This window comes from Balaenoptera acutorostrata, chromosome 5 (genome assembly GCF_949987535.1).
Source record: "Balaenoptera acutorostrata chromosome 5, mBalAcu1.1, whole genome shotgun sequence".
Taxonomy (NCBI): domain Eukaryota; kingdom Metazoa; phylum Chordata; class Mammalia; order Artiodactyla; family Balaenopteridae; genus Balaenoptera; species Balaenoptera acutorostrata.
Window position 1 is genome coordinate 112,964,437 of NC_080068.1, and position 10,630 is coordinate 112,975,066.

Below are 10,630 nucleotides of genomic sequence, written 5' to 3' on the forward strand. Positions count from 1 at the left end.
TTGCCCTTCGCCAAGCCCCACCCTCACCCTCACCCTCCTCCCCCGCCGGGTGCCTGCCTGGCAAGTCGCTGGACTAGCCACTCAGTCGCCACCCACCCCAGCCGCCCGCCCCGAGTCTAACTGGCTCCTGGTCCTGCCCTGCTGCCCACTTCGCCTCCCCACCGCTGTTACTTCTACTAACTCGCCTTTTATTTCCTTAAATTTGCCTTGCCATGGCCTTTCTTCCTCCTCTGCCTGTGAATTCCCTCCTTCCCACTTTCTCTCTCTCCCTTTTCTTTCTCTCTTTCTTCTTTCTTTCTTTTTCTTTCTTTCTTTCTTCCCTCCTTTCTTCCTTCCTTCCTTTCCTTTCTTTCTCTCTTCCTTCCTTCCTTTCTTTCTCTCTCTCTCCCTTTCTTTCTTTCTTTCTTTCTTTTTTCTTTCTTTCTTCTTTCCTTCCTCCCTCCCTCCCTCCCTCCCTTCCTTCCCTCTTTCTTTCTCCCATTATTTTCTTGTAAACATTCAAAGAGAGGCTCTCTCTGGAGACATCAGGAGGTTCATCTCCATTCTCATTTTGAGCATATTCCAATACCATAATCTACTCAACAAAAGTAACAAGTCTTATGCCCTAAGGATAAATAACAGGGACTCAGCCTGTTATTTGTTGGGAGGGATAATATATACCTTGTTTCAGACATCTGCTTTAACAATAATAGCACTTCTAATTTCTCTGAAACTATACAGATTACAAAACATTCACTTGACTTATCTGGTTCAGTCGTCAAAACAACCCTGTGGGAGATGAGCCTGAGTTACCATCCCCTTTAACATATGGGAACAGTGATTACAGATCTACCTGATGGTGAACTTGGAATTCATTCCTAGGTTTCTTGACTTCTTTAGGATGATCTTCTCACACTGATCAAAATTGAAGTTAAATATGTGGACAGAAGGAAACCTAATTAACTATAACGTTAAATCATAAATTATTTGACGAAGTAGAGATCATCTGGTTTAAGACCTCTGTTTTGTAGATAAGAACAGCTAGGTACAGGAAAGGTAAAGTCTCGCTCAGGGTCACGCAACTACTTAGCCATAGAGTTTAGATGAGATCATTTCATTCCTTGTGTTTTGAAAAACAGCAGAGAAAGCCTGATTTACCCATAAGAACACACTTGGTAAATGTTTGTAACTGACCTTTCTCTTGAATAAAGTTGTTTTTGATAATATTAATGCCCTGCAGGAGTAGTAGAATAACATTGCCTAAGACAGGTTGAGAAATGGAGTTCTATGACGAACAGTGTGTTAAGAATTCTGTTATCAGTGAAGGGCAGAAGGCACTTAGGAAACTTGCAACAAATCCCAATCATGTAACCTTGGTCTAGTTCCATACTTGAAAGAAGTGTACACCTACTCTCAAACCACCTAGACCTGGTGAAGTCATATATACTCATGCTCCCTCCGTAAACCTCCATGGTCCCTTGTTATTTCCAGTGCTTTAAAGTATGTTCTTTAAATAATGCTGGACTAAGGGTCTTGGGTTCTTGAACTGGTTCTTCCATAAACTAGCTGGGTTTCTTGATCTTTTGGAGGCTAAACTTCTTTAAAATGTTCAAATTTTGTGTTAAAAAGAAACCCCAATCATTCTCTGACTAAAAGCTTTATAAGGAGGGCTAAAAAGAGATCATGACTGTGGAATGAGTGTCAGGATTATTAAGATCTCATTGCTCTTGTCTTCTTTGTTCTTTTATTATTATTATTATTATTTTTTTAAATTTATTTATTTATTTATTTTTGGCTGTGTTGGGTCTTCGTTTCTGTGCGAGGGCTTTCTCTAGTTGCGGCAAGCGGGGGCCACTCTTCATCGCCATGCGCCAGCCTCTCACTATCGCGGCCTCTCTTGTTGCTGAGCACAGGCTCAGTAGTTGTGGCTCACGGGCCTAGTCGCTCCGCGGCATGTGGGATCTTCCCAGACCAGGGCTCGAACCCGTGTCCCCTGCATTGGCAGGCAGACTCTCAACCACTGCGCTACCAGGGAAGCCCTCTTTTATTATTTTTTAACCAGACCTTTCAGTAGGGTTGACTACTCCTTTCTCCTTGAAACGCTTCCCCTTTTGATTGCTTGACCACACTTTCTTGATTTTCTTCTTTCTTCTTCACTCAACATTCTCAACATTTAACTTGGTATCTCTGCGAGTAGGATCCTAGGCTTTTCCTTCTCTCTTGCACTCTTTCCCAAGGCAACCCAGAAATAATTCCCTTGGATTCAGAACCCATCAAGATGCCAAAATTACACCTCCACCGAGATTTCTCTTCTCAGTTCCAGATTCTCATCTCCACTTCCTTTCTTGACATCTCCACTGTGAGGTTTTGTAGACACCTCATACCTAACGAGTCCAAAATGGAAGCTTTGAACCCACTCCCAGAACTACGGCCTCCAATAAACCCCCCATCGCCAGGCATTTATTCATTCATTCAAAACATCAAATTCTCAGTGTGCCACTGAATGTCTCAGTTGCTGGAGAGAAACAGTGAACTAGACTGAATGTGCCTGCCTTCAGTGGTTCCTGCTCCAGATCCGCACTGTCCAGTACATAGCCACTAGCCACAGGCGATTATTAAGGACTTGAAATGTGGCTAGTCGGAACTGAGGTGCGCTGTCAGTGTAAAATACACACTGTATTTTGAAGACTCAGTACAAAAGGAACAGTAAGATCTCTCATTATTTTTTTTTAGAAATTTATTTTACTTATTTATTTTTGGCTGCACTGGGTCTTCATTGCTGCGCCCGGGCTTTCTCTAGTTGCGGCGAGCGGGGGCTACTCTTCGTTGCAGTGCGTGGGCTTCTCATTGCGATGGCTTCTCTTGTTGCGGAGCATGGGCTGTAGGCACATGGGCTTCAGTAGTTGTGGCTCGCGGGCTCTAGAGCACGGGCTCTAAAGCGCAGGCTCAGTAGTTGTGGCACACGGACTTAGTTTGCTCTGCAGCATGTGGGATCTTCTCGGACCAGGACTCGAACCCATGTCCCCTGCATTGGCAGGTGGATTCTTAACCAGTGTGCCACCAGGGAAGCCCCCCCCCTCATTATTTCTTATTTTGTTTGCTAATTGAAATAATATTATGGATATATCGGTTTAAGTAAAATATGTCATGAAAACTAATTTCACATCTTTTTTAATGTGACTACTAGCAAATTTAAAATTACCTATGTGTTTTGCATTACTTTTTAAAAAAATTTTAAGTTGAAGTTGAGTTGATTTACAATGCTGTGTTAATTTCAGTTGTACAGCAAAGTGATTCAGTTATACATATATATATTCTTTATATATATATCTATATATTCTTTTTCAGATTCTTTTCCATTATAAGTTATTACAAAATATTGAGTATAGTTCTCTGTGCTGTACAGTTGGTCCTTGTTGGTTATCTCTTTTATATGTAGTAGTGTGTATATGTTAATCCCAAACTCCTAATTTATACCTCCTCTCCCTTTCCCCTTTGGTAACCATAAGTTTGTTTTCTATGTCTTAGGGTCTATTTATTTCTGTTTTGTGTATAAGTTCATTTGCATCTTTTTTTTTTTAACATATAAGCGATATCATATGATATTTGTCTTTTTCTTTCCGGTTTATTTCATTTAATATGATGATCTCTATGTCCATCCCTGTTGCTGCTAATGGCATTATTTCATTTTTTTTAAGGCTGAGTTATATTGCATCATATATATGTACCACATCTTCTTTATCCTTTCATCTGTCAGTGGACATTTAGGTTGCTTCCATGTCTTGGCTATTGTAAGTAGTGTTGCTGTAGACACTGGGGTGCATGTATCTTTTTGAATTATGGTTTTCTTTGAATATATGCCCAGGAGTGGGATTAGTGGATCATGCATTACTTTTCAATTGGACAGCATTATTCTTGATGGACAGAGTAAACAACTAAACAAATAAAATAACAAGATAATGGCTTAAGTTGCTTTAATTGTGGTAAGTGACTTGAAGGAAATAAACTGAGGGAAATGATCCTCAGCCAGAAGCCTGGGGGTCCTGGATAATCTTTTTCTCAACTCCTTCCCCATGTCAAATTATTTTTAAGTCCTGTTGCCTCCACTTCAAAACACATTGTAAATCTATGTGCTATCACCCTATCAACTACCATCCTGTGTAAGCCTTCTGCATCTTGCAAGACTATGAAAATATGCTCTGTTAACTCATTTCCTTGCTTCCCCTTCCCGCCCTATGCAGCGAGATCATGTTCCTTCCCTCCTTAAAACCCATCAATGACTTCCAGCTTTCTTCTCCAGGCTCATCTTGGACACCCTCCACCACCGAACACACACACCACACCCGTCTCCCTTGTCCTTAATCACTTCAAAGACTGCATTTGCTTCAGTTTCAGTTTAAACATCACAGTCAGCCTCAGAGAGGTCATTCTTGACTATTCTGTCTCAAATAGTTCTTAATGAATTTAAAAAACAAATCTCTCCCCTGTTCCTCTGTCTTAATCCCCTCTTTGTTTGGTCTTTATCTATCTTGTTCATCATTGTACCCCAGCACTAGCACAGCCCTTGGCATATGGTAGACTGATAAATATTTGTTGACGGACTGACTGAAAGGGAAAATCCATTTAAAGACTTAGTACCTTGTTTTGAAGATGAAAGTTCTTACAGCCATTTAGCCCTTGTGTGTTGACTGCCAACTTACATTTTTAACTATTTCTTTAGGTGAGAGATATTTAGACTCATTATCTTTTATGGGAAAGCAAGTTAACTGTTACATAAAAGATCATTTCCCCATTGTTTAACTTATTTCACAATGTGGAATATATAATATTAACTAAGTACCACGAATGGTCTTTAAATAAAAGACAGACACATAATAATACCAAAATAAAGATGGATAAAGTCAACAGATCACCCTAGGCAATATTTTGTCAAAAAACAAAGGTATTCTTGATATATTTTCTCATGTGCTTCTCCATCCTACGACTATTTGGTAGGAGTGGGTGCTGGAGTGCCTTTCCTCCCCAGAAGTTGATGTTTCCTCAGTTTAGGTCCTGACCCTATTGATTGGCTCACCCTGTTGAGTGGGTTCTGACCTGAACGTCACAGATTTCTCAACCATCTAGGCTTGGTCAAACAAACCATACTGGTGCATGACTGAAATGAGAAAGCACAGCTCACATGAGTTTGGGACTTAAAGAATTCCACTCAATAGATTGATGTGAGAAGAGTCTGAATGACAGGTTTTAGTTTTTAAGTCAGTGAGAAACATGCAAAGGCGAATGCAGCATATGTCCCCAGTAACAGAGGTTTTCCAGCTGTTGCCAAACCCAAGTTCATGTGCTCAACACACAGTGAGGCGAAAAAAATTGAAATGTCAGAGTTTGGAGCAGGGAAAGGTTTATTGCAGGGCCAAGCAAGGAGAACGGGTGGTTGGTGCTCTAAAAACCCTAAATCCCCAATGGTTTTCAGGGAAGAGTTTTTATAGGCAAAATTTGGGGTGAGGGCTGCAGTGTGTGTGACTTTCTAATGAAAGTCTAATGAAAGTTGGTGGTGAGGTAACAGGGGGGTGGTCCAGGAATCTTAGGCTCAGTCTGAAGTTACCATCTTCCACCTGGGTGGGGGGGGGCCTTAGTTCCTGAGGAAGAATTCAAAGATACATTGTTATGGATATTCCCTGGGGAGGAAGCAGGACCCTGCCCCACCTGGTTTCTTGACTGCTCCTGCCCTATTTCTGCATTCCCTCTCTTCCCTGATTAGCAACTGTTTGAATCTGCCCTTTGGAATTCAGGGAAAGTTAAGGAGGCTGAATGAACTCTGTTTCTTACAAACAAGAAATTGGGGGAGGAGGGAGCAATGCAGAGAAAGGATTTGTACCTGGGAGGCCCTCACAGAGTCATGCTTTGTTTCAAGATGAGGGCATAGACATACACAGAGGGAAGACCATGTGAAGACATAGGGAGAAGATGGCCATCTGCAAGCCAAGGAGAGAGGCCTCAGAAAAAACCAACCCTGCTGACAGCTTGATCTCAGACTCCTAGCCTCCAGAATTGTGAGACAATAAATTTCTGTTGTCTAAGCTATTATATTGCAGGAGAATGTGGCATGAGAAAATGGTCACATCTCAGGTCTCAGCCAAGTCCTTGGGACAGGCCACGAAATGAGGGTCCTTGGCTTTGCACAGGGAAGAATTCAAGCGTGAGCCATAGTAAAGGGAAAGCAAGTTTATTTAGAGAGATACACATCCTATAGGCAGAATGTAGTCTGTCTCAGAAGGTGAGAGTGGCCCTGGGTTGTGGGGTGGTTAGTTTTTATTGGCTGGGTAATTTCATATGCTAACAAGTAGGAAGAATATTCTAACTATTTTGAAGAAGGGACAGGAATTTCCAGGAACTGGGCCATCACCCACTTTTTGGCCTTTTATGGTCAGCCTGGGAACTATCATGGCACCTGTGGGTGAGTCACTTAGCATATGCTAATATATTACAATGAGTGTATAGGGAGGCTCAAGGTCTACTGGAAGTTGAATCTTCCTTCATCTTGGGCCTAATTGGTTGTAACCAGTTTTTTTCTTAAACAAAAATATGGAATGCTTTACAAATTTGTGTGTCATCCTTGCGCAGGGGCCATGCTAATCTTCTCTTGTCATTCCAATTTTAGTATATGTGCTGCCGAAGCAAGCACATGGTGGTAACCAGTTTTTGTCATATCCTCAAAGGCTGTCATTCTTTTAAAGGTTGTGCCCTTGGGACTTCCCTGGCGGTCCAGTGGTTAAGACTCTGAGCTGCCAATGCAGGGGGTGGGGGTTCCATCCCTGGTTGGGGAACTAAGATTCCACATGCCACCCAGCATGGCAAAAAAACCCCCCCAAAAACGTTGTGCCGTGCCGCCTTCCTTCCTGTCTCAATTCAATCTGTAGTACTTTGCTATGACCGCCCTAGCAAACTAGTACACCATAATCATTTTATTTTTCAGATGAGAAAACCGAAGAGCAAAGGGATTAAGTAACTTCTCCAATTAATAAATGAAAGAGCCAGGATTTGAACGTTGGTAGAGTGATACCTAAACTCGTTCTCCTACCCATTGTGCATGCTCTCCATGTGGATGAATTGATAAAGAAGATAACTGGATAGAGTGCAAAAAGTTTCCTTCTTGCTCCAACTGGATCACACGCAATTAGGCCAATATTGAAAAGCATTTTCCAAGGATATAATCCATATAAGGTCTTGATGTTTTCCTCCGCAGGAGCTGGCAGAGGTTGGGGGCAAGTAATAAAGTCCCCGGGTCAGCAACTGATGGGCTGGGGAGGTGCGCTGAGCTCCGCAGGACGTTTATAGAATGTAGATCGAGCTAGACTCTCACTCCATCCATTGTTCTGCACTCCCGTTGTTCCTGGCAGATCTTGCTGGAGTACCTCCTTCTGGCCTCTCTTGACAGCTGTACATCTATTAATACTGCAAACAAAACAAAACAAACAAACAAAAAACCCCCTCATATATCAAGGAACACACTTAAAAAACATGGATGTAGATAATCTAAACGTTGGCGCTGTTACAGCTGAAGTGCTTTTAGTTCTAAGTAGGGAAAGCATTCTGTGACCTGTGAGTTTATACCTGGGTCCTCCACTGGTTGGGATCATGAAAAGCACCATCTCTAGAAACACTGAATTATTTTACATGGGAAAGGAAGGTCTTTTCTCAGTGTACACTGCGGGGTAACACGGGACAAACTTGCCTAGTGAAAGGAATCCCTCAGGAAGTTTTTTTTTTAAATTAATTAATTAATTTTTGGTTGCGTTGGGTCTTTGTTGCTGCGCACGGGCTTTCTCTAGTTGCGGTGAGTGGGAGGCTACTCTTCGTAGTGTTACGCGGGCTTCTCACTGCGGTGGCTTCTCTTGTTGCGGAACATGGGATCCAGGGCACACGGGCTTCAGTACTGTGGCTTGCGGGCTCTAGAGAGCAGGCTCAGTAGTTGTGGCGCACGGGCTTAGTTGCTCCGCGGCATGTGGGATCTTCCCGGACCAGGGCTTGAACCTGTGTCTCCTGTATTGGCAGGCGGAGTCTTAACCACTGCGCCACCAGGGAAGAGCAGGAAGTTTGTTTAAAGAACAGATTCCCTGACCCCCGCCCCATCCCAGCACGGGACTCTGGGAACCTGTATTTTTAACAAACGTCATAGATTTTTATCATCAGGCAAGTTTGAGAAACATTTTAATAGGAGAGAGGCTAGAGCCACGAAGCCATTTCAACACATCTCTGTTATTCCCAGTCTAAGATCTCACTATCTCTTGCCTGAATTATACCAACAGCCTCTTAATTACAGATCCAGGTTTCATCGTGGGTCCCCTCCAGTGCCGCGTCCTCAGAGCAGCCAGAGTGACACATTTAACATGAAAGCTGGGTCATTCCACGTCCCTGCAAATATTTCTTCATGTTTTCCCACTCTACTTCGGAATACAGTCCACAATCCCGAGCAAGGCCTGCTAGCCCTGCGTCCCCCAGCCTTGCCTCTTGCTCTCTCCCTCTTTTTGGCTCATGACCAGGTGCACTGGCCCTCCTCGGAGCTGCCCTCCTGGCGCCCACCCTACACGCACCTCTCCCCACTCGACTCAGGTCTCAGCATCAACCATGCTTGCTCCTGGTGGCTTCAACCCCCATCACCCTCCCTGCTCCCCACTTAGGAAACCAATGCTAGCCAGCTTGTCTTTGTTCAGTATTTTCATAGCGTCCCACACTGGTAGCACTTGGCACCGCTGTTATTAATCAATAAATTAGCTGTGTTTAAAACCTATTTTTTCCTCTCAAGAATTAAAGTTCCCTGGGCCAGAAATTGGGTCTGACATTTTCCCACTGTTTCCCCAGTGTCTGGTCCACGGCCTGGCACATAGTAGGTACTCAAAAATGTTCTAAAAGTAAACATCAAATTTAGTAACCAGTGTAATAACAGTCATAGCTACTTCCGCCCACGTGGTTGGCATATGCTGGGTGCTTTGACTTCCATCTCTCCAGTCTTCATACCAGCATGTGGATGTTATTGTCTCCATTTTCAGAGAAGGGAATTGAGACTCGGAAGCCTGCATGCTTTCCTCCGGGTCACAGAGCTGCTCCGGGGTAGAGCCTGGACAATATCTAAAGTTCGTGCCCCTTCCATTGTGCCTGACTGCTGAGGTGCTTCCTGGTACACCATAGTTACCTGCCTTCTTAAAACTCCTCTCTTAGGAATTGCCTATTTATTCTCTTCTTGACACTGCCAAGCTAGTCTCTGCTAACAGAGACAGCTTCTTGCAGGTTTGGCTGAAACTGATAGCTGCTTTTCCAGGAGAAAGTCTGTTTGAGGCTTACAGTCAAATGGAAAAAAATAAGAAGCTATCAATGCAGCAGCATTAGGCAGGTGCGTTAGTGTCCTTTAAAGTGAAAAAGTTCAGAAATGTAAGTCTCTTTAGGTGACTAAGTACAGAACTAACAGACGACACTGCAAGGATACACAGGGGACATGGGAGTGCCAGGGCGCCCAGGCCGGCTGCCAGCAAGCAGCCTCCTGGGAACTGGCAGGTCTTAGGAGCCGCGTGGCCGCCGCAGGGACTTGGTGAACAAGATTCCTTTCTCCCCTGCTTGCCACTGAGGCTGAAGGATGCAGATAGGCAGGCCAGGGGCAGCCAAGGTTATATAACATGTATGTTCTATTTTTTTAAATGGAAGTAAAGTGTTGTCTAGTTTGATACTGTAACGTTTAAAAAAAAATAAGTATGCTGAAGTTTTCATGGCGTTCATTTTTTTTTTAAAATAACTTTTATTTATTTATTTATTTATTTTTGGCTGCATTGGGTCTTCATTGCTGCGCGTGGGCTTTCTCTAGTTGTGGCGAGCGGGGGCTACTCTTCGTTGCAGTGCACGGGCTTCTCATTGTGGTGGTTTCTCTTGTTGCGGAGCACGGGCTCTAGGCGCACAGGCTTCAGTAGTTGTGGCTCGCGGGCTCAGTAGTTGTGGCGCACGGGCTTAGTTGCTCTGTGGCATGTGAGATCTTCCTGGACCAGGGCTCAATCCGTGTCTCCTGCATCAGCAGGCAGATTCTTAACCACTGCGACACCAGGGAAGTCCGACATTCAGTTTTTGTTGCCTTGAATTTCCTCCCCAGCCCACAGTTTGCCTGATAGAAAGACCCGTGGTAGGTTTTGTGGTGGCCAGTTGCTCCTGTAAAAGCCAGAGTCATGCCTCCTCTGGGAGCGAGAGCTACCACGGAAAGTAAAATACCTTGAGGAGCTTTCTGGATGGGAAATCGCAGGTGGGAGGGAGGGTCTTGTATCAGAGGGGTCATGAGCCTGAACTGCTGTGCCTGGGACAGTGGGAGGAATTCTTGTTCGGGAGATGCCGGTTCAAGGCCAAGAGAGGAGGGGGAAGGAGAGAGAGAGGAGGGTTATAAGGGGGAAGCTGGAGCTTGTGTGTGGAAGGAAAAGGTCAAGGAAACTTTGTTTTAAAGAGCAGCGTTGTCCAGTACATACCCCTGGGGCCTGCTGTGGAAATCAAGGGACCGGGGTTGAATTCCATAAAGGGGTCCACAGTGCAGAGTGGGAACCACGATTCAGCAGAGGCGGAACCTGGAGGCAGAGCTGGCCGAGAACAAACAGCACCTTGACCCCTCCTGGGACTTCGCCCA

The 10,630-nt window shown here is 44.1% G+C and overlaps 1 non-coding gene across 1 annotated transcript; it reads right to left on the reverse strand.

The window, feature by feature from the left end:
• Positions 1–6,555: 6,555 nt before the first annotated feature.
• On the reverse strand, positions 6,556–6,661 carry LOC114238983 (U6 spliceosomal RNA). Its single transcript, XR_003624199.2, has one exon. It is a non-coding gene; the product is annotated as a U6 spliceosomal RNA (small nuclear RNA).
• Between the last annotated feature and the right edge of the window lie 3,969 nt (positions 6,662–10,630).